The sequence below is a fragment of the Ruditapes philippinarum genome, unplaced genomic scaffold, assembly GCF_026571515.1.
Source record: "Ruditapes philippinarum isolate M1 unplaced genomic scaffold, ASM2657151v2 ctg1135_1_1_1_1, whole genome shotgun sequence".
Taxonomy (NCBI): Eukaryota; Metazoa; Mollusca; class Bivalvia; order Venerida; family Veneridae; genus Ruditapes; species Ruditapes philippinarum.
The window spans coordinates 32,652-57,350 of NW_026865465.1; the positions used below are offsets into that span (position 1 = coordinate 32,652).

At 32.9% G+C, this 24,699-nt stretch overlaps 1 long non-coding RNA gene across 1 annotated transcript; it reads right to left on the reverse strand.

Annotated features, from left to right (window-relative positions):
* Nucleotides 1–7,850: 7,850 nt before the first annotated feature.
* On the reverse strand, nt 7,851–17,515 carry LOC132729156 (uncharacterized). The gene is made up of 4 exons (XR_009625575.1): nt 17,453–17,515; nt 14,758–14,851; nt 14,219–14,391; nt 7,851–12,998 (listed from the first exon to the last, which is right to left on the reverse strand). It is a non-coding gene; the product is annotated as an uncharacterized LOC132729156 (long non-coding RNA).
* Nucleotides 17,516–24,699: the final 7,184 nt, after the last annotated feature.

A 24,699-nucleotide genomic window follows, 5' to 3' on the forward strand; every position in this document is an offset into this window, starting at 1 on the left:
ATTTTGATATAATTTTGTGAACAGAAGAAAAATGTATTCATACCGAATGGTGTTACAATGGTGATAATATATTACAAATACTGAAAACATTAGCCAATTTTCATAACGATATAGACAGATATAATTTTGTTTTTAAAACCAAGAACTGGATCATTATGACAATATTTACTGTATTACAATGGGTGGTTCGGCATAGAAGAACGCCACAAACTGTTTTTACATTTATGCGTGTTTCTGAATACATACACACGTAACAGGAGCAATATTTCGTAGTTGTATTGCGAAATGAAAATGACACGGCAATATTTATTGAAATATGATAAACAAGATCAACAAGTAAATCCGACGCTTAAAGAAGGAATACCGTTCTGAATCGTGCCAGGAAAACACTAATGATTCGATGTGTTATTTTATTATTGGCGTAAAAGTGTCAACATTCGTGACAGACCTTTTAATGAGGCGAGGAGGCAATTTTGATATTGGAATTGATGCTAATTTGAAAGTATCAGCATAAAATATTGCTTTAGTATCGGCTTTATCAGTTTTTTTTTTAATTTCATTTTATCAATGATTCGGTATATTTATAGTTTTCTGGTTAGAAGAATCCTCATTATTTTAAAGTACATTAGGAATTGAACAGTTCAAAAAAGTAATATAGGTTACACGATTGTGTAAACCTGGGAATTGAAATTTACAGTCAATAGCACATTTACGACTTGATTATGGTAACACTTGTCTTTTTTAACGTTTTGAAAAAGATGATCAACAAGATCAACAAGGTAAGGCGACGTTCAACGAACGCAACCCCCAAACGACACAACAAGGACTAGCGGCAAGGAGCTCAGGAGGACCCCGAACAATAACAGGACAGGGCACAATGCAGAGCACGGACATGACTGAAGACAAAACCGAATGTTAAAAATAATCATAGAAGACGTCAAAGATGTACAACACATCATTTATAAACTGTTCTATTAAAACTTCTTTGCTGTCAGGTTCTTTTGTATGCAAAATGCCAATATATGTCTCATATACTCTGTGAAGTTTGTGTCATAGTGAAATTTGATTTTCACACAATGTTGAAGCAACGATTTCTTGTGATGTAAATATATATCTACCATTACAAATTTGGGCAATCATTTTTCCTGCGTAATGATAGTGCGTTACAAAGAAACATTTAAGAGTTTTTTTTCTATTGTCCGCCTAAACATGTCGTTACTTTGACTGAGCATCCGAGTTCGATTGTCTTGGTTAGTTACAAATACTCATCAATTCTTGAAATTTTGAACAATTTACACAAAAGATATTTGTTAATGAAATATAACACATGTTCGCACCTTCTAAAGTAAATATATTAATTTATTTCTAAGGAATAATGTAAAATGAATTAAAAAAAGTATTATACTCTTTTCATTTTGCTTTTCATGTTACATATGTAGAAATAAGCTATTTATTGTAATAAGGTATTATCTAAACAATTGTAATTTGTTATAAAGTTAAACCGGTGTTAGGGAGCGTGAGGGATGATGCATTTTTCTGTTACTTTTATATACAGTCTCAAACAAACCGTGTCTGCAATTTTCATGTAAATTTGTTAATATAAATGTTTCACCTTTTTTCCAGATTTTTACATCAGGTGCTGACAAGTAGAACTTAATTTTTCATAGACTTTAAATGTATCATAGAACTTTTTTTTTGCTGCTTCGCAAGTAAGATTCGTAATCTTTGAGACTGTCTTGTAGATATACGTAATGAAATTTGCGCTTTTACACTTGGTTGTTTTTAGTTACATGCATATTAAATGGAAATATGTTTGTCAACAACTTGGCATACTTATCGTTTGGTTTTAAAGATCCTGTATGTTTTTTGATTGATATTGTTTCTGTGCGTATACCACACTTGGAAAAAATTATATATGTAATTATACAAATAAAACAATTTTCAAACTTCAAAGAATATGTAAAATGTGTACCGCAAATATTTGTGCACATTATATTTGATTAATAAATAAACTACATGCATTCATTTCTTATTGCAAAAAATTCGACTTAGAATTTATAGAAAATAAATTTCTAATTACCTCCCTTTATTTTCATGAAATGTTAAAGTGGGTAATATAAGTATAAATAATGCTTATTTGAACTTACAATATTAATTTGAGCATCATATTTATAAAAAAACTAATAAAAAATTGTGTTACAGGATCTTTAAACAGATTAGTTTTGAATAACATACTTGGGAAAGATCAACAGACAAATGTCTATTTTCCATTATCTTATGGACAGGCATAACCAGTAGTTTCTGATTCGCATATACATCTACAAATCAACCATAAACAACACTTCATTATATATAGTTTTTAACCCTCCAATAAACGCAGGATCTTTGATAATTTCTTCATTTTATGTCTAACACTTGAATGAAATGTCAAACTATATTCTAAATACATTTGTCAGTGACTGCAAGAAATCACGTTTGCTTATTTTGCCAAACCTTTATGCTGCTCCGAATCCGTAAAAAGGGCGGAAAATATTAACAAGTATTCTATCCCTAGTCTCTATTTCCACGTGTCAAAATAAATACAATTAATTCTTACTTCAGAATCTGCAAGCATCTCATTTTATCATCCTAAGTGAGGTTAGATCATCTACACACACTGTATGTATCAGTTGAATAATAATCAAATACAAATTGAGCACTTATCTTAGGTCAAAGTATGCATTTTAATATGATGTATTATTATCAATTTAAAATAATTTTACAAGATTTTACTGGTTTTAAGTGCATATGATAGTCCTATGCGATAGTTTCTTTTTATCTTGATTTAGTTTGATTTTAACTAAGTCATGTTATCTGCTTAAATAAATATAAAAGACGAATATGTGAATGTTACAGTTTAGGAATTCTGAATATTTAATTCTAGTGACGTCATGCACCTTTCTGATATAAAGAGATTGTGCACGATTATATACATAATATTATTATGTGCATGAATTATATAAAAATGTTTCCATTCATGCGTTGGCAATCGTAGAAAGCACAATTGTGACAGCAACACTTTCGTATTATGGCAATTTTCTGTATTCATTGTAAATATATGAATGGCATGACAACGTTAATGTTACAACACAATGATGAAAGACCTTTCTGAATCGTGTGTCAGAGAAATATTAATGACATGATGTATTGTTCTATTATTGACGTAAAAGTGTCAACAGTTGATAAGGTTTGGTGGGATATTCTGATGAGAATGAATCTGATATGAAACCATCAACATCAAATATAACTGAAAAAGAACGAATTAAGTTATTAAGTCAAAATTTTCTTGACTGAAAGTATTTTTAATTTCATTATTATTGTGTAATGCATCATAAATTTGTCAATTTTTATTAGCTCACCAGTTCCGAAGGTTCAGGGTGAGCTATTAGTATCATGAGCTATTAGTATCAAAGGGGGATGTTCCGTCGTCATGCGTCAACAATCATCTTCTCTGAAAGTGATGTTCAGATTTACCTCAAATTTTGTCTGTAGCATCCTTGTGACAGTCACACATAAATTTACTCATGCCGTTTCAATTGGCCCCTTTTAGGGGTCAACAGAGCTAAAAATAGAAAAACTTTTTAACATCTTCTACTACTAAATTTTAGGTTAATAATATTTTATTGCAACTATATAACACATGTCAGATATGAATAACACACAAAAAAGAAACAAATGTAAAATATAAGTATAGTGCAAATGGGTTGGGCTACAAGTTATTACAACATTTGCAACAGCCCTTCCCACAAAGTCTAACTTTTATACTACATATTTTCCGGATAGTTACAAGTAACTGATTTGTCAGTGGAAGTCAGAAAAAGAAAAAAAATAGCACGCACGCAAACACACATAAATTTAATATAAATCATCAATTTTGCTCAGAACAGAGAGAGAGAGAGACAGAGACAGAGAGAGAGAGAGAGACAGAGAGACAGAGAGAGAGAGAGGGAGAGAGAGAGAGAGAGAGAGAGAGAGAGAGAGGAGAGAGAGAGAGAGAGACAGGGGGAGAGAGACAGAGAGAGGGAGAGAGGGAGAGAGAGAGAGAGAGAGAGAGAGGTTCCCCTACGCTGCCTGACTCATGGAATTGACAAGAAAAACAGAGATGATGTCTGATAGTATCACAGCGCGATAATTAGAAATTCAAATCGAATTCGGCAATTATTTTACGTCATATCTACTTATTATAAATTCTACATATTGTTTTGGATTTTAATAATACAGATGGAGATGAAAGTCAGATACTACTTAATTAATGGATGGATGATCACCAAAATTTGTCTGTAGCATTCTTATTATCAAATTTGCTCATTTTAATTTGATTGGCCCATGTCTCTAGAGCTAAAAATAGAAAAAAACTTTAAACGTCTCCTTCTACAGAACTTATTGATGGATGATCACCAAATTTTGTCTGTAGCATTCTTAGGTAGCGTTTTATCAAGTTTGTTCATATTAATGTGATTCGCGCCTTTTAGGGGCCGCTTAAGCTAAAGATAGAAAAAAAAACCTTTGAACATCATCTTCTTCTGAAATGATTGGTGGATGATCACCAAATTTGTCTGTAGCATACTTAGGTAGTCTTTTATCAAGTTTACTCATATTAATTTGATTGGCCCCTTTAAGGGGCCGCTAAAGCTAAAAATAGAAATTCCTTTAAACGTCTGCTTCTACATAACTACTTGATGGATGATCACACAATTTTGTCTGTTACAGTAGCATTCTTAGGTAGTCTTTTATCTTTAACTGAAAAGCTGTTGTTTCTGGTTGCCATCATGGCCCTCTTGCTTGTTGAAAATATTGGTGTTTTAGAATGACAGCTGTGTGTTTGCTGTTCATTATTTTATGAAAAGTTAATAATGTACTTACATTTTTTATTTTTAAGACAATGCAAATAAATATAATGGTATATTTCCTTGTACAAGAACTTTGATATTAAGTTAATAACATCAAAATTAAAACAGTATAGTCCGCTGGAGAAGATGCAAACATGATTCAGATAAAAGTTTGGGTTCTAGTTCTTTTATATTGTTAATCATTACGTATATGATGCACATGACCGGCCATTGTTTACCTTTCCTGTCATTTAATTACATCTCTTATGTCTGGACATGGACTTTGATTCTTTCATGCAAGGAAATTATCCAGCTAGCTTACGGAACTTCGGTGGTTCTACTCAGGTTCCCGTTTGTACCTACAATGAACGGAAGGGTATCTTCCTCTATATATTGTAACATATACTGTGTCAGTGTGACATAAAATCCTATCAAATAAATTCAAAATTCTTACGTCAGTCTGTTTATAGATAACTTTATGTTCGAGTTAGCTTTATCTTAACTTTTTTATACCTTACGTTAACATTCAATATATTTTGCTGTTTTACCATACACAATAAACAGAGACATTTATTCACATGTTATTGGAGCAAAATAGCTTATTGACATTCAAAGCTATTTGTGTGTCAATGTCTATTTCATCACAAGGTAGTATTTAACTATGTTCTAATTGTTTCACGCCGAGCCTATATATTGTAAGCTATAGTTTGGGCATAATCACGATGAACACTTTATTCTTCTGACCATCCCTTTGTAGCTACGACAATGTGCAATTTCATTTTTTCCGCCCCCACACAGTTTTGCCTACACGTTGCTATCTTTTAAGCTGCGCCCCTGAGTTCATCTGTTATTAGTCTTCGGTAAAGATGTTTAGATGTTTGTTTGTAATAACTGTCTCAACCCATGTCATATAATGTCTGACGCATTTATTAATTATAATATTATGGTTATTGTGTCTTCTTCAACAACATAATTATACAGGGAAACCGTCCAAAACTAATTCCTAGACGTTCGGACAGTGAACACATTTTGGGACGGAAGGTACAAACACTGGACACAAATAACCAGAAGGCTATGCAGATTTTAACACTTTATTCTTATTCATGGAATATACAAGTATATCAATGTTATATACAACAATGCGATTCTCTGAAATTAACATATAAACAAACTAAATACTTATTGCAACGCATTTAAAATAACATACAATAAATTGTCTAAAATAATAATGTTAATACAAATCATAAATATACGATGGTACCTTTACAATTATAGACTGAAATCTATGAAAATAATAATGTCATTTTATATTCCCGCAAATAATTCCGTTTATAATTAAATTCACGGCGAATAGTTCATTATCATTTAATAAAGATTGAATTTACTATTGAAATTCAATCATAATAAATAACTAGCTTACCGATTATGATGGAAAACATCAATAAACAAATACATCAATAATTTAAAGCACTTCCACCCAAGGCAAAACAACATATTAAAGTTACGGTAAATGACGTCACCGTAAAACAATTTAATGACGTCTTTTTACGGGAAACAAAATAAGACGTTCCGTTTGGCGGAAATAGTGAAGTTTTCTTAAATTGAAAGAAACTGGATGAAAAGGAAGAATTCAAAGAAACCACACGTCAACACCGGATTAATGTGAACAAAATTTTAATAATAATCTACCGGTTTCAAACCTATCTGGGTTTTCATCAGGATAAAATTTACAAAAAATAAATCTAGCTTTAGAATAATCAAAGCGCTGAAAGCACTGCTGGGGGCGCATTATGTTGATTGTATAGTGGTCTATTGTTACAAGCAGATGCCATTCCTACTTTCAAAGCAGATGTCACATTTTTACTCGATTATTCGATAAGAATAAGTAGAATTATCCTAGTCATCTGAACATTGGCGTCTATCACCTCAATTTTCCCGAAGTCCATTGACATATGGCATTGAAACTTTGCACACTTGATCCCGATCAGGCACCCATTTGTTAAAGATTGCCTATGGCTTCAAGATATTTTCGTATTCCATAGACATCTGGCTTTGAAATAAATTGAAATTTTATACATTTCTTTGCGAGCATACTAGCTAGGACTCTCTCCAATGCTTATATCTGTAGAATATTGGGTTTAAAGAAATTTTTGGTCCTTTTGTGAACTTAAAATATTTTAAATAACCAAGGTTCTTCTATTGTCAAGCACTAAGCATATAGTTGAGTGTGCTGTCCTACCAACAGCTATTGTTTGCATACCTTGTGAAATATAACTCCTTCAAACTTTTGTTCAGTTATTATTATGCAAACACAAGAACTGTCTTAGGACAGTAAGGCTCGACTATTCGAAAAAGTTGTCACAAGGGTGTTTATCGAGTATAAAAATGCTTACCAATGAATACATAAAACTGACCGAAAAGGTACAAAGGCTTGGATTAAGATGTTTTATCAACTAAATCACTGCTTTATTATCATGAATGCATAAAATTGTCCCAAAAAAGGCACAAACCCTTCAGTAGCTATGGAGATAACATGCTTACAAGCAAAACTTTACCATTAAATTCTAAGTTGAAAAAGGGGAGAAAAATCAGCCTAAATGCTCGATAAAATTATGGATCTTGGTCAGTAACCTACATGTACAATTATGACCTTAAATGCATGTGAAGTTTTAATATTGTAGGCAGAGTTATCCAACTTGTCAATCTGATGTACATTGTTACGATAAATAACTATTGTAAGTTTCAATTGAATATCTCAAGCAATAATTGAGATATTTGACTTTAAAATAAACTTAAACCAACGCAGACGCGGACGCTGGGTTACTACAATAGCTTTCATATTTTTCAAATAGTCGAGCTAAAAACTACCAAGTCATGGTTGACACCATATAGTTATTCCATATATAAATATATATATGTATATATCATGGAAAACATTTCAAGATGTTACAATGGATTGTAGTGTATAACAAAGAAAATCAGTGTACTTTAACTTTAATCCAATAATCATACAAACATCTGTAAATAACTGGAACAAAATATTTCTTAAATAAAACCATACAAAACAAGAGGGCCATGATAGCCCTAATCGCTCACCTGACTTATCAAACTCATCCAAACAATTACCTAGACAAGCATTCTGACCAAGTCTCATGACAGGTGAGTCAAAAATGTGACCACTACAGTGTTAACAAGGATTATCCATATTTGAGCAGTGCGACCTAGTTTTTACCCAGGTGACACATATTCAAACTTGACCTAGAAATCATCAAAACAAACTGTCAGACCAATTTCCAGGATACTTGGATAAAAACAGTAGCAACTAGAGTGTTAACAAGATTTTTCTATTTTTAGCTCCGGTGACCTAGTTTCACATGCGATTTCGAACTCATCCAAGCAATTACCTAGACAAGCATCCTGACCAAGTTTGATGATAATTGAGTCGAAAATGTGACCACTAGAATGTTAACAAGGCTTTTCCATATTTGGGCGGTGTGACCTAGTTTTTCATCCAAGATGACCCATGTTGAATCTTGACTTAGAAATCATCAAAACAAACTTTTAGACCAATTAACAGAATATTTGGATCACAACAGTAGCCACTAGAGTGTTAACAAGATTTTTCTATTTTTATCTCCTGTGACCTAGTTTTTCATCCGAGATGTCCCATGTTCGATTTATTCCCAGCAATGACCTAAGCAAGTTTCCTGACCAAGTTTGCTAACAATTGAGTCAAAATTGTGACCACTAGAGTGTTAACAAGGTTTTTCTATTTTTAGCTCCTGTGACCTAGTTTTTCATCCGAGATGACCCATGTCCGAACTCATCCGAGCTATCACCTAGACAAGCATCTTAATCAAGTTTGATGATGATTGATGCAAAAATGTGACCACTAGAGTGTTAACAAGGTTTTTCTATTTCTACCCCAGGTGACCTACTTTTTCATCCGAGATGACCCATGTTCAAACTCATCCGAGCTATCAACTAGACAGACATCTTGACAAAAGTTTGATGATGACTGATGCAAAAATGTGACTGCTAGAGTGTTAACAAGGTTTTTCTATTTTTAGCTCCGGTGACCTTCTTTTTCATCCGAGATGACCCATGTTTGTACTCATCCGAGCTATCACATAGACAAGCATCTTGACCAAGTTTGATGATGATTGATGCAAAAATGTGACCGCTAGAGTGTTAACAATGTTTTTCTATTTTTAGCTCCGGTGTCCTACTTTTTCATCTGAGATGACCCATGTTCGAACTCATCCAAGATATCAACTAGATAAGCATCCTGACCAAGTTTGATGATGATTGAGGCAAAAATGCGACCGCTAGAGTGTTCACAAGCAATTGTGGACGGACGACGGACATTCACCGATCCTAAAAGCTCACCCTGAGCAAGCTCAGGTGAGCTAAAAACCAAAAACTGATGATGACAGAACGGGTATCACTTTATGCCTATAAAATTTTTTTTGCTCAAGTGATTTTTTTTCGAAGAGCTACATATGAAATTGCTGCCAAATATACATAAGTAAAATCTATTTCAAAGCTGCATGCATTCATATAAATATATTTAAAAACAAGGAACATCGCAATGCGATGCAACCAGGTTTTCAGCAAAATATTTCACAGAAGCTTTGTCATGAAGGGGCATTTGTTTTTAATTGAACTTTTAGGAGGAATTATGGCTTTTTTAATATTCCTCAAACAAAAATGATTGAGAAATTTTATGTTGTCTATTCGCCTTTTTTTCCCAAATGTTTTAGAAAGGTAAACAGTACTTTATTTTTGCTTAATTTTTGCATTTTTGCGTCTCTTGTCATTTTCTTTTGTCAACAATATTGGCGTGTGGTGTTTTGTGCGATATCAAGAAAAGTATGTTCACAATTTTAAAAAAATACTTGAATGATGTCTTGGAAGAAACATGGGAATTTAGTGAGCGCCAGGGCACTTGATGACAAAGCTTCTGTGAAAGTTTGGTCAAAATCCATTGAGAAATGTAGGTGAAGTTGCGCACTGTAGAAATTGTTCACTATATATTCTGTATAAGGAAAAAATATACAAAGGGCCATAATTCGGTCAAATATTATCCAATCACAAAACCCCGACAATATGTGCCAGGCACTTGAAAAACAAAGCTTCTAAGAAAGTTTGGTCAAAATCCGTTGAGAAATGTAGGAGTTGAGCACAGAAGAAATTGTTCTCTATATATTCTGTATAAGGAAAAAATATACAAAGGGCCATAATTCGGTCAAATATTATCCAATCACAAAAAACCCCGACAATATGTGCCAGGCATTTGATAACAAAGCTTCTAAGAAAGTTTGGTCAAAATCCGTTGAGAAATGTAGGAGGAGTTGCGCACAGAAGAAATTGTTCACTATATATTCTATAAAGGAAAAAAAAAACAAAGGGCCATAATTAGGTCAAATATATACCAATTGCAAAACCCTGGCAATATGTGTCAGGGCACTTGATGACAAAGCTTCTGAGAAAGTTTGGTCAAAATCCGTTGAGAAATGTAGGAGGAGTTGCGCACAGAATAAATTGTTCACTATATATTTTATATAAGGAAAAAAAACAAAGGGCCATAATTAGGTCAAATATTATCTAATCGCAAAACCCCGACAATATGCGCCAGGGCACTTGATGACAAAGCTTCTGTGAAAGTTTGGTCAAAATCCGTTGAGAAATGTAGGAGGAGTTGCGCACAGAAGAAATTGTTTACGCCCGCCCGCCCGCCGACATACCTCAATCTAATAACCAGTTTTTTCCTTCGGAAAACCTGGTTAAAAATCAAACTTGATTAAATAAAAAAAAGTTCAAGGATAGCCCAAACTTGTTAATTATAAAAAATATATATACAGAGTATTATGTTGTAGTAGCTCTCTGAGGCTTTGTATTTTGCTATGAGCAGTGGTGGGAAATTGATATCTTGCGAGACCAAAGGGCGAGCTAGATAACAATTTTCCAACATTGCAAGTAGAAAAATGCATAGCCTCAGAAAACTACTACAACATAATTTTCCTTTAATAATATACCTTTTCGTTTGAAGTATAAATGATTTTCATTATACTACACTTATACAAGAAATTTCAGAAAAAGAAATGTAGCTGTCAAGAAATAAATTATGACTGACAGATGAATACGTAATGTGTGCAAAACCAGCCACACCTTTTATTATTTTGGTTGCCATTTCCATATACTATGTTATACACAGCTAAGATCAGAACCAACATTAACAAGAACCGGTTGATGCTCCCCGAGAAGGTTCTGGACACTGGAAAGTATAAAAAAAATGAACAAAGGGCAAAAACCCCGAAATTAGGCAAAGCGGAGTTATTTTTTTTTTTGCACTGCACTTCTATTCAATTAGATCTTTCTATCTATAAAGTTGCCTGATGATATCAGAGTTATGTCCAAGGTAAAATTCAAAGTGTAAAAATGAAATTAGGGTAATAACTCCAAAATTAGACCAGGCTTTCTTTAGGTTCTTTAAGCATTGCAGTTCTATCCAATTATATCTAGCTACCTACAAAGTTTCATGTTGATATCTCTAATAGTTTTAAAGTTATGTCTCGGACAAAAGTCAAAAAGTAAAAATAAACAAAGGGCAATTACTTCAAAATTAGGCAAGGCAGAGTAATGATTCTTAAGCACTGCTTAGAGTAATGTCCTGGACAGAGTTTAAAGTGTCAAAATGATCAAAGGGCAATAACTCCAAAAGTAGGCAACAGTGTTACAGTTCTTGTGCACTGCAAACTTACTCAACGATATCTATCTACCTACAAAGTTTCATGTTGATATCTCTTTTACATTGAGAGTTATGTCTCGGACAAAGTTCAAAGTGTAAAAATAAACAAAGGGGGATAATTCAAAAATTAGGCAAGAGTGAGTTAAGGTTCTTGTTCACTGCTTACCAACTCAATGAAATCTATCTACCTACAAAGTTTCATGTTGATACCTGTTATAGTTTTAGAGACAAAGTTCAAAGTGTAAAATAAAGAAAGGGGGATAATTCAAAAATTAGGCAAGGCAGAGTTACGGTTCTTGTGCACTGCATACCAAGTCAATGAGATCTATCTACCTACAAAGTTTCATGTTGATACCTCTTATAGTTTTAGAGTTATGTCCCGGACAAATTTCAAAGTGTAAAATAAACAAAGGGGGATTATTCAAAAATTAGGCAAGGCAGAGTTACGGTTCTTGTACACTGCACACCAACTCAATGAGATCTATCTACCTACAAAGTTTCATGTTGATACCTCTATACTTTTAGAGTTATGTCCTGGACAAAGTTCAAAGTGTAAAATAAACAAAGGGGAATAATTCAAAAATTAAGCAAGGCAGAGCTACAGTCTTGTGCACTGCACACCTACTCAATGAGATCTATCTACCTTAACCTACAAAGTTTCATGTTGATACCTCTTGTTGTTTCAAAGTTAAGTCCCGGACAAGAAAAGGGGATGGACGGACGGACAAGGCGGCGACTATATGCTCACCCGAAATTTTTCGGGGAGCATAAAAATAGTCCAGGCCTTTCATATATGGTACTGTTTTGTCTCTAACGTAATACAGAATTTTCTAACCGTTGAAAACTATTTGCGCTTCAAGATAATCCTGTGTTTTAGGAAGAAAATTTATTGGTATATAATAAATGCTGTCATTGACATTTCTTATGCTTATATTTATTATATGTATTTCTTGCAATCCTATTTATAGCTACAAATTCTATGAATTAAAATAGAAAATGAAGGTAGCATGCAGACGGTGTTGATATTGTGTGATAAAAATTTAAAGACATCATTGGAAATCATCCAAGTAACCGAATACTCTAAATGACCGAGCACTCGAGTATTGATTTTAGTAATTGTTGCCATCCCTAAAAAATAAAGTACTTGACAAGATCAACTAACATCTAAATAAAAAACTTTGAAAACAGAATTAATTATTTTGAAAAATTCACTCTGAGCTGTATTATTTAAAATGGGTGTTCAAACACATTGAAAACATTGATAATTCATTTCATGTTCTTGGTGATGAAGTGGTGCCTCAAATATAGTTATCACTGCAATCTATCTTCCCTCATAACTCCTACTATTACTGTATCTGTCAAACAAGCATCTCTGTTTTCTGAAATAGAGTTTGAAAAAGTTTATTGCTGACCGAGATATTCCATACTTGTATGTTAACTTTTTTTCAGCATCTTTCTGTTAGAATTACTCTGATTTATAAAGGTATAAAACCAAAAAATGCGCGACCAATGCCAGAGCTCAACCCCTCTGATCAGATTTCACAAACGAGCATCTGAGTAGAACCACCGCCTTTTTTTAAAGCTAGCTGGATTGCTTTCTCACATTTAAAGAATCCATATTAAATATAATAGAACATTGATAATTGCTACACAGTCTCTTTGTAAACATAAAATAAGCATGTTTTGTGTTTACATAAAGTAGCTATGTAATGTTAAAACACCACATGCTATAGTTGGTCACAATATAAATATATAGTGTTGTTAGGAAACTGACAGTTTTTTTAAGAAGGACCAAATTTTTTTTTTGTCTCGTAAGAAGGAACATGGCTTCCAATGCATAGTTAATTCATTCAAATTAGACATATTCAAAAAGAATTGCATAGAATTCAATACATTTTCATGATTAAAATATTTTACTGATGAGCATAGTATATCTTTAAAGGTAAGTGGTTTAGGTGCATTTCTTTGACTATGGTCACCCAATTAAATCTATTTATTTGCTTAGTAACACAACTTTTTAAAGTCATATAAATTTGTAAATGTGAGTGATTCTGATAATCTATATACAGCTAAGTCAAGATGAGATGATTAGGTTTTACTGACTGCTTACTACATGAAGTCACTATTTCAATGTCAAATGCCTTGAGGTGAAAGGAATGAAAACTTGAATTTCAAAATACAATTTAAGTGAATTACATGTCACAAATGAGCCGTGTCATGACAAAACCAACATAATGGGTTTGCGACCAGCATGGATCCAGACCAGGTTAGTCTGATCAGGATCCATTCTGTTCGCTTACAAACCTTATTACAAGTAGAGAAACTGATAGCGAACAGTATTGATCCTGATCAGACTGGGCGGATGCCCATTATGTTGGTTTTGTCATGACACGGCTAAAACGTTTTTGCTATCGACTTTTGTTCCTAAATTAACAACAGAATGCATAATGAAATGATATTGAAATAATTAATATACAATTGGCTCTTAGTGCCAAGCTTACAGATTTTAAATAAACCTTGAGCCCTGTGTTGGCCTTTAAACATGTCAAACATTTAGAAAGTATTTATTAAGGAAAAGTGTGTACAAATAATCATGTACCTCTTCATTATATGCCCATGACATTGAAAAAACATTGTGTCATCTGTTTACTTCAAGGTTAGTCACATTGACAGTATCACATTTTAGACTTTATCTCTCTTGATTCCAGTCATAAAAAGCATTCTCAAAATGGGTCCTCTTAATTTCACATTCATCAATCTGACAAAAACCTCCTGGAAAAGAAGTTAGAAACATATGCCACTAATTATGTCAGTTAATGTCAAATAAAATACTTTGAGAAAACTATTTGGTCAAAATTGTAAATGTACAAAGATTTTCAAACCAAAATATATATATAACAATGAACATTTCCTTTTTAACTTTCTAACATATATAATGTATGGTCTTACTTGAAGAAAATGTTTGCCCGTGTGACCGAAAAGGGATTAAGGACCATTACTATTGTTTTTCCTTTTGTTTATTAAAGGGCCATGGCCCATATTCTATTGTTATGGAATGAATTCTATTGTTCTCTTTTGTTATGCTACAGTAAGATGGATATATATATCAAAGTCAGAAAAAAAGCTAACATTTTTTACCTTAATGGCCTGTATAATTATGTTTCACAGCTTCTCAGCAAACAACCAACTGAGCCACAATTGAAATCTAACAAACAAGCCTTTATTCACAAACCTGAAATAAAAACTTTTCCTAATCAATACAATAGTTCTTTTAATTTATTACATACTTCATTGAAACATTAAGAAATATTGATAAAGTAAAATGCTCATTTTCATTTCCTGTATTTTCAATGTAATTATTCATTTTTCATTGCGTATTTTCACAAGTGTCTCCTAAATTTAGCCTATACACAATAGACTGTAAAGAATAATAGGACAATTTCTTTATAATTTCAAGTATTTATAGTCGAAACAGTCCTTTTTAAAGGCATATATATGGGTAAGTTGAATGTTGCATGTCCAGATATGATTGACTAACAATTGTAAAAGTGAGTAATAATTGTCGGAATCATAGCTCAATCGGTAGAGAACATAGCTCGAGGGTACCAGATTTCAAAAAAAAAAAATATTAATTTTGTTCTGACATGTCAGGAACAACTTAGACATGTCAGGAACAACTTGAAATTTAAATGTGTTTTTCGTTTGATTGATTTTTGTTACCTATCTTAATTTTTCATTGAAGTATCTTTACCTTCTTAAAAAATTATGCCCAAATCTCATTTCTTTCTCTTTTTTTTAAACTTCTTTTCATGAATTTAATATAAATATTTTCAACAGATTTTAAAATAATCAAAATACAACACTGTTAAGCATATATAAACTGTTGTCAGGATTAAGTTTTGTTTCATCAAAAAAAAACTTGAATAGAAAATAGAACAGTTTCCACCTGTAGTTTGGAATCCATTAACTGAATTCACTTTTATATCAATATTATGCAGTCTTAAACTTATTTTCACTAGTAAGTCAAATGATTTATTATCTCAAACAATGTAATTACATGTAGTATAAGTTTTTATGGAAATAATGTGGTTAATCACTTGCAGTTAATCAAGGCTCGACAAATCCACTTGTCCGCTCATAAATGATAAATACGAGTAAAAAATGACTCTGGACAAGTTAATCTCCCAAAAATGCCCGTCCTGCAGGACATGTGAAATTTCTAGCATAAATTAATCAAATTTCAATTCAATTCTTTTGAAAACCATTTTTCAAGTTTTACTAGTAAGACAGAGCACAAAATAATTCCGTGTGTTTGATGGGCAAAACTGATGTTGATTTGTTGAATGCAACGCTTAATTCTGTCCGATTCTATTTTGTAAAAACTTACTAAAAGCCCGTGCGGCGATTCCAGTATGTTCCACAAAATTTTTTTTAAAATGTAACAATGCAATATTCGGCAAATGTTTAGCCAGAAAGAAGTTAGTTAAACAGTGTCTTCAAAAAAGAAAAATTGTCTTCAAAAAAAGAAAAATGAGTCAGAACATGTAGGAAATTTTATATTTTTTAAGCATTGTTGTTGTTGTTGTTTTTTCGTTTTTCAATCCCTGATATATTATTTGTAGTATTTTGTAACTATTATCTATTCTATTTGTAATAGAACAGCATTTTTTCCCTTATAAAACTATTTACGTTCCCAATAAAAAAAGACAGCAAATTTTCAAATGTTTTTTTTTTAAAGTCCCCAAAATTACTGTCAAAATTCCCATCCAAAATTGGCATATATAAAATGGATGATTTCATATTGATAAGTGATATGTGATAAAAACCAAGTACAACTTCATCTGACAGAGCAATATTTGTACCTAGTTCATTTTATACTTCCGAACATTATTTATGTACATGTACTCATTTTTTCACTCCAATAGGAAATCAATATATTATGCATGGTTTAACTTTAAATGTGTATAAATATTATGCATAATTCTCATGTCTCCCTGGATAAAATTCAAAAATTAACCATGTGGCATGAATACCTGTCAGTTATGTAGTATCAATTTGAGTCAAAAACGCATTTTTCCAAAAAAAAAAATTGTACTGGTAGCGTATTAAGAAAATAGTTATCCAGAACTAAGCAAATGTCAGGGTTTTTCGATGCTAATCCCCAGTGTAAATATAATTATAACCTTACTCAAATTTCTTAAAATGAGGGGTGAAGTGTCTGCAAAAAAAGGGCCTAGGGTGACGTGTCTGGGGGGTGAAGTGTCTGTAAGCCGAGGTGATGGACAAGGCAAGACATGTCAATTTTTTGTAGCTTATTATGAAGTTGCAGTACAATGAGAGACTGGCACTACTTGTATATTTTTTATCTAAAAAAAGCTGTAAGGTAAGCATCAACAATATGTATACGCTAGATAAAAAACTCACCTCCAAAAAATATATATAAAAAAATGGGTCAAAAAATGTCTGGGTAGGAAATGGTTTGAGGAGGACTTTCAAGGGAAGGAACTGCTAAAACTTAAAATTTGATAAGGTCAATTCAGTACAAAAAAAGCTTTACCCGATAATGGCCGATTGTGAAGAAAATTTGTAAAAAATAGAGCTTTTAATTGCAACTTAAATATCAACGTTCTGAAATATAAACAATGAACATCAGTCATCTTGAATAACGTTGTATTGAAAGTCATATCCGGTATTAAGTCAAACTCTTGTATTTTTTGTAAGCAACCAGAATCGCCAACGATTTCGCCACTGATAAATGGATAAATGCAAAACAAGCAAAGTTATTCAACAGTTAGGTAAATGGGAGATAAGGTTTTTGTAATATAAAACTTACAACTCGTTTTAACACGTGGAACTTCTATATAAACTTCTCAATCTTTTCACGGATGAACTTGTAAAACAATGGCGATTGCGGTTAAAATGACGTTAGGGCGAAAATAGTTCGTATTCATACGCATGCATTTTTTTTCTTAAATTAACACTTATGAAGCATTAGGCCCTATAAGCTTTAAAGTTAGCTGATCTGAAATCCGTATTCCATTACTTTGCTAAATTTTTGAGTTCTATGACACTTAATTAACTTGTGACTACATGTAATTTATACTATATTTATGCAAGTACTTTGGCTATGATCGACCGCTGGCGTAGTAATATTAAAATCGCTTAAAGCAAAAATATACATACAATTTTAAAAGACGATTGCTAAATTTAGTACAAAATTGGCCAGTCAATTTTAAAATAGATAGGGAACTATGATTTTGGAGTTACTGCGAAGTTTTGGAACTATTTTGCTTAGCGTAGGTAGCTGACTATTTGTGGTCATATCATAGTAAATCTGAATTTGTCGTTATTCCATTGGGGGCGCATTGCGCATGCGCCCCCAAAAATTGTGTAAGATGGTAAGTCACGTGATATATAAAAATAGTAACAAAATTAATAAATGTTTCTAAAAATAGATAGAGTTTTGGAAAGTTGCCAGGAAAGTTATGGAGGTGTGCCAAGGTTCTTAGTCTTTTTTTAAAATGTTGTTTGGAAAATACCATATATACTGTAAACGTTGATGATCAGTTCATTTCACTATTATACAATAAGTGTTCATCCTCGCAGATTGTTGATGATGATGAGCTATTACTTGGTGATTTGGTGCGGTCTGTTTGTAGATATTTTTTAGTTTGTGGTGTTGGGCTTAACGGTGATACTGGTCTTGAAATTTTAAAGTTTAAATCTTCTATCTTTGGTTGTTTGTAAGTTTTCTTCCTTTTTAAAAAATTCTGGAAACAAAGTGATCCCTCGGAAGCATTAATCACAACAAAATAACATAAGAATTGCAGACTAGGTTTGATTGAGTCTGTACATGAGGGATAATGAATTAGTGCAACATCCCTCACGCCCCCTAGCACCGGCTTGAGCGGTACTCAATTCTGAACACTTTAAAGTGTTGGCATCAATGATCCCGAAGGACCAGAAAATATAACAACACTGAAGTGAAGTACGGGGCAACTTTTTACGGCTGCCACACGGCACTTGACACCTGCTGTTGTGAAGTACAAAATTCTGGAAACAAAGTGATCCCTCGGAAGCATTAATCACAGCAAAATAACATAAGAATTGCAGACTCGGTTTGATTGAGTCTGTACATGAGGGATAATGAATTAGTGCAACATCCCTCACGCCCCCTAGCACCGGCTTGAGCGGTACTCAATTCTCAACACTTTATAGTGTTGGCATCAATGATCCCGAAGGACCAGAAAATATAACTTCACTGAAGTGAAGTTAAGTCTAATTGTCCGGTCTTGCCTTGAATGATTCTAAAAGTTGGTTTCTTGAGAATAGTCATCTTTTTGGGAGGGTCTTTTGGTGGAGTCGTGGATTTAAAACTTTTACCATATGAAATGTTTCCTCACGTAGAAAATAGATATTTCTCGAATAACGTTTTAAAGAGTCTCTCCTTGCTAAAAGTTTCTGACACCAATCACATCTAAATTTGTATGTTGTCTGTTCATGTTTTTTCATGTGTCTTCTTAGGTTTTTTGCTGAATTTACAACTAGTTTGCATGTATTACATATGTGGATGTTGTCTATAAAATTCAGTTGTTCTTATTCTTTTTCTGTGTAGTCTTCTAATTTCTTTGCATACAATGTATCTTTTAAATCAAATTTAATCCGTCTGGTGTTTTTGTGTTGAGCTTCTTTATCAATAGTTCTTCAGTTCGTAACCTTTTGTTTAGATTGCGCTCCGTGTTTTGTATTATCGTAATCGTGATGTTCTTGACGTGTTCTGTGCCGAAATTGCGCGCAATTGGCTTAAATGTGTTTTTTCGCTCGAATATCCGCCATTTGACCATAGAGTCTTTCTTTCATAGTGTTGCCCGTCTGACCAACGTACTGAATGTTACATTTTTTGCAAGTTATTAGGTAAACAAAGCTCGGAGGTTTACATGATTGCCCTTGAATTTTAAATATCTCTGACGTTGTTCTGCTTTTAATTTCTACCGAGTTTTTCATGAATTTACTAGCAAAACAATTCTGTTTGCATGTGTAGCTTCCCTGTGTTAGTTTCTTGCAGTTTAAATCTGACTTGATTAATAGATCTCTCATGTTTTTCGTTCGACAATGAACTGCTAGAATTTTGGCATTTTTAATGAAATAGATAAATACAGAATCCCTAAAGAAAGCCCAACACGGCAAAATTGAAAATGTTGCAGGCTCGGTTTGATTGAGCCTGTTCATGGACGGTACTGGAAAGTGCAAATTACCGTCCCCGCACGTCCCTAGCACGGGCTTAAGCAGAATTCAACATTTAAACACAAAAATGGTGAGTTTTGAATATAGTAACATCCGCAGATGTGTTCATATGGCGGTTATCATGGAACCTTCAATGTGACACAGTAGTGTCATTCCATGAAAAGCGGCGTATAGTCCCCAAGTAAAAGAATGCGTGTGCTCTAAACGAGAAAACAATGGGTGGAACTAAATAAAGTAGAGTTTTGAAAGGGGATTTGAGGTTATGAAGCCTGCATATCACAGACTAGACGTCAAAAGACAAATTTTAAACGCAGGCAACATATTCTAAGGGTGATTCTTCAGTATTCAAGTAGGTATACTGTAACCACCCAACGAGAAAATGCCGAAAAGTTGAAACTAAAAATACCACAAGCACAACAATAATGTCGTGCTGAACGATCTTCAAGGATCGAAAATATAACATCATTGATTAAATGTACGGGGAGACTTTTTACAGCCGCCACACGGCACAAATAACACGGATGTGATCATAAAATAGATAAATACAGAATCCCTAAAGAAAGCCCAACACGGCAAAATTGAAAATGTTGCAGGCTCGGTTTGATTGAGCCTGTTCATGGACGGTACTGGAAAGTGCAAGTTACCGTCCACGCCCCCTAGCACCGGCTAAGCAGAATTCAACATTTAAACACAAATGGTAAAATTTTGAATTTAGAAACATCCGCAGATGTGTTCATATGGCGGTTATCATGGAAGTTTGTGGATCTGTTCTCTTGTAGAATTTTAAGAAATGTTTTGAAAATCTTTTGCGCTGGCGGAACGAAAGGGTTGTAAGTAGTGATGAATGGAATGATTTGTTTATCCTGATTCCGTGGTTCTTTGTGCGTAAATAGATTATTTCGATTCATTTTCCTAGCTTTGCTAATTGCGTGTTTTATTAGTTTACAAGGGTGTCCTCTCATTCGTAAATTGAAAGAGTGAAACAATGTCTTTAATAGTAGATACTATCGGACAAATCAACTTACGAAAATCATGTGATTATAAACAAAATAAATTTACAATTAAGAACTACAATTCTTACAGACTATGTATGGCTGTACATAATCTTTGTGTGATATAAATTTTACTGCCCTATCTGACCTTTGTTCTGTCGTGCTAATATCTTCTTCCGTACTTTATAAAACATAAATATCAATGATGAGTAATGCTCGAATAGACATTATTTTTTTAGCATACTTTTCAACTTTTAATGATGATATGTTGGATAAATATCGATACCACCTACGCATGATCGTTCAAGTTATCGCTTTCCAAAACTATTTTGGGTAAAGTTAATGGTAATCATTTGGCATAAGGTTTCTGTAGCTGTCTAGGGATTAAGGTTATTTAGTGAACGCATTATCTTTATACAGCTGTTTTATAAGATAATGTTTATTTTATTTCGTAAAGGCAGACAAAAATCATTGTCTGAACTCTTTCAAAAATTTTATGTTTGCCAGTTTGAATGAAAGATAACTTGTTATCATGAAAGTAGTTCATTAATTGTAACAGTTATGAGGTACACATTCTCCAAAACAGTGTTACAGAATGACTGCAATATCAAATGACAGCAATATTTAAAAAGGTCACACAGTCACATGGAATTAGTTATAAAAGGTAATCGTCTCCTTTGTAATAGAAATAATATTAATTTAAACATAAACTTACGTTCTGCTCAATACGCAGATAAATGATACGCCGATAGGACCACATTTTCTTCAAAATTATAATTTAGTGCCTAGTTTGATATAAAATCATCTAACGATGTTTTCAAGAATATGTTAGTGTATTATGACAATTAAAAAAAGTGTTTTACAATGTTGAAATGTATGTACAGTTTTACCAACACATAAGAGAAATAATCGGGCAAAAGAAAATTGTTGAGTAAAGAGACACCATTGAAAGTGTTCGGCATTAATTTAATTTAAATGGATAAACACCACTGTTCTACAATATATAAATTTTGACATGCAAGTAATAACTTTAAAATAATATTTACGATTTTTTACAATTCTAGACATATTTATTACCCACGCGGCGCTTTGAATGTCAAAACAATCCATTGTAAATTCTGCAATGGTAGAATTTAAGGGATAAAGAAATTCCAGACGACGGTTGAATAGTGCAATTCAATTATATTCCATATAAGCTAGCAAACAATTTTTGATAATGTAGACATTTTATGAAGCAACAAAAGAGAAACATCTTTCGGAGTTAATATGATTTGTATAAGACAGTTGAAATAGTCATCATTTTATCCTCTTCTGATAAAGTTACTTTGCAGCTATTCTTATATTTTTTTCATCAGAAAATGCCTGAATATTGCAAATTATATGAAATACAGAAAATATGTATCCCTGTATAAAACAAAATTTTCCGAGATAAGTGAGCACGAAAAACATCGGAAACAGAATAGATCTGAAGTATAATTAAATACACGTTTAAATAAAATAAAGAAAAATAAAATCCCTAAAGAACGCCAAAAGGACAGAATTAAAAATGTTGCAAGTACGGTTTGATCGAGCTCTTTATTGATGGTACTGGAAAATGGAAGTTGTATATAAAACTCATTGTTTTCTCGTTTAGGGCACACGTATTTTTTTAATTGGGGACCATACGCCGCTTTTCATGGAATGGCACTACTGTGTCACATTGAAGGTTCCATGATAACCGCCGTATGAACACATCTGCGGATGTTTCTAAATTCTAAATTTTACTATTTCATGTTTAAATGTTGAATTCTGCTTAAGCCGGTGCTAGGGGGCGTGGACGGTAACTTGCACTTTCCAGTACCGTCCATGAACAGGCTCAATCAAACCGAGCCTGCAACATTTTTGCCGTGTTGGGCTTTCTTTAGGGATTCTGTATATATCTATTTGGTGGTCCTGTGTTGCTGGGTTGACTGAGGGTTGCGTTCCTTGATCTTGTTTTTCATGTTTTTCATGTTTTGTCTGGTCCTTCGGGATCATTGATGCCAACACTATAGAGTGTTGAGAATTGAGTACCGCTCAGCCGGTGCTAGGGGGCGTGAGGGATGTTGCACTTATACATTATCCCTCATGTACAGACTCAATCAAACCGAGTCTGCAATTCTTATGTTATTTTGTTGTGATTAATGCTTCCGAGGGATCACTTTGTTTCCAGAATTTTGACATTGTTTATCTGTAAAGTACATTGCATGTTCGTATTGCTTTTCTATATATCTATATCAGGTCTTTTTTCTAATGCTGTGTCTAAAAGTTTTTGAAACATTACAAATACTTGTGTTACCAATCCGTTTACACCAGTGTAAACCTTTTAGCTTAACAACGCAGTTTCTCTTCGTAAATCAAGCCTATTGGTGTTTTGTCTCTCAGTATAGTAGAATATACAGTTGAACACTTGCAGAGAGCTGAGAAATTGGAAATCATTTTTGAATTTTTATCCAGCAGGTGGACCAATCGCCAAGATATATGACCAAAAAGCACTGAAATATGCGTATTACTAAATAATTTATATGAAGATGAATTTAGTATGCAGTAATTTTTACCAAATTGAATTTCAGTTTGGAACAACCCTCATCATATCGATAATCTCATTCAACCTGATATCGATGATATACACTATTTATGTGTCTGTGGTTTTTTTGAGTGATGGTCTATCAATTTCAGGAAAATCAGTATGAAAACATTTGTTAGCCAATAGCTGGTCAGCCAACACAGATACACAGACTAACTCGGCCATTCCAGCAGGTTAAGGGTTAAACAATACTTAAACTTGTGAAATTGTCTACATGTTTGATGCATTCATATCAATTGTCCTGTGGTATCTAAATATAAATACTTTTAGAACACCAGTTATTTATACGTGAATATAGTCCTTAGTTTGGAACAATTAAAACATTAAAAAAATCAATGGGAATATACTTCTGAAGCGTCAAGCTATGTTCCATACTGTTATAAAGTGAATTTAAGGCATGTTGAAAGCAACATTGAATTAAACTGTCATAAATGTAGCAAAAATTTGAAATGTCGTTTTAGTATTCCATACAAATGCTGCATCATTAAACTGCAGATTCCCGTTTTCTCTATTTAAAAAGCAAAATAATGTTCAGCTATGCGCAGAATGAATAAATTATTGAATACTGTAAGGGAAAAAACACTCCAAAAATGATTTTATAGCAATAGAACTACGATGGACCTTATAACGCTCACCTGATTATTAACTTAGGGCTTTTAATGACAAAGAACAATCAATTTTGTTAACTACGGATGAAAAGCTGTTATAATGTCTTAACTTAAAATTATACAATGCTCATCTTTGAGTAAAATATTTTAATCGAAGAAATTTATTATAACCTATGAAATTCTTACTGAAAAGTCTAATATAAATAAAACATGAATAATAAACTATATTCCAAATCACGTTCGCTAATACAGGACAAGTAAAGTTGGTCTTTTCTTAAAACAAACTGCCAGTTTTTTTAACGACACTATATATTTATATTGTGACGACCTATGTGTGTAGGGTTTTTAACACGACATATTAACTTTGTGTGAAGTCAAAACATGTAAATTTCATATTTACAAAGCAACTGTGTAGCAATTATCAATATTTTCTGATATCAAATTTGAGCATAGTATATCTTTAAACTCTAGAATGTTTACAATGTTTTCCCATATTTTGGATATGTGACCTATTTTTTCAACTCCATATGACACGTATTTAAACTTGAACTAGAAATCATCTCAACAACTTTTCTGATATTTGGACTGAAAATTCACTGACTATTTTCTCTTAGATAGACATAATGTCACT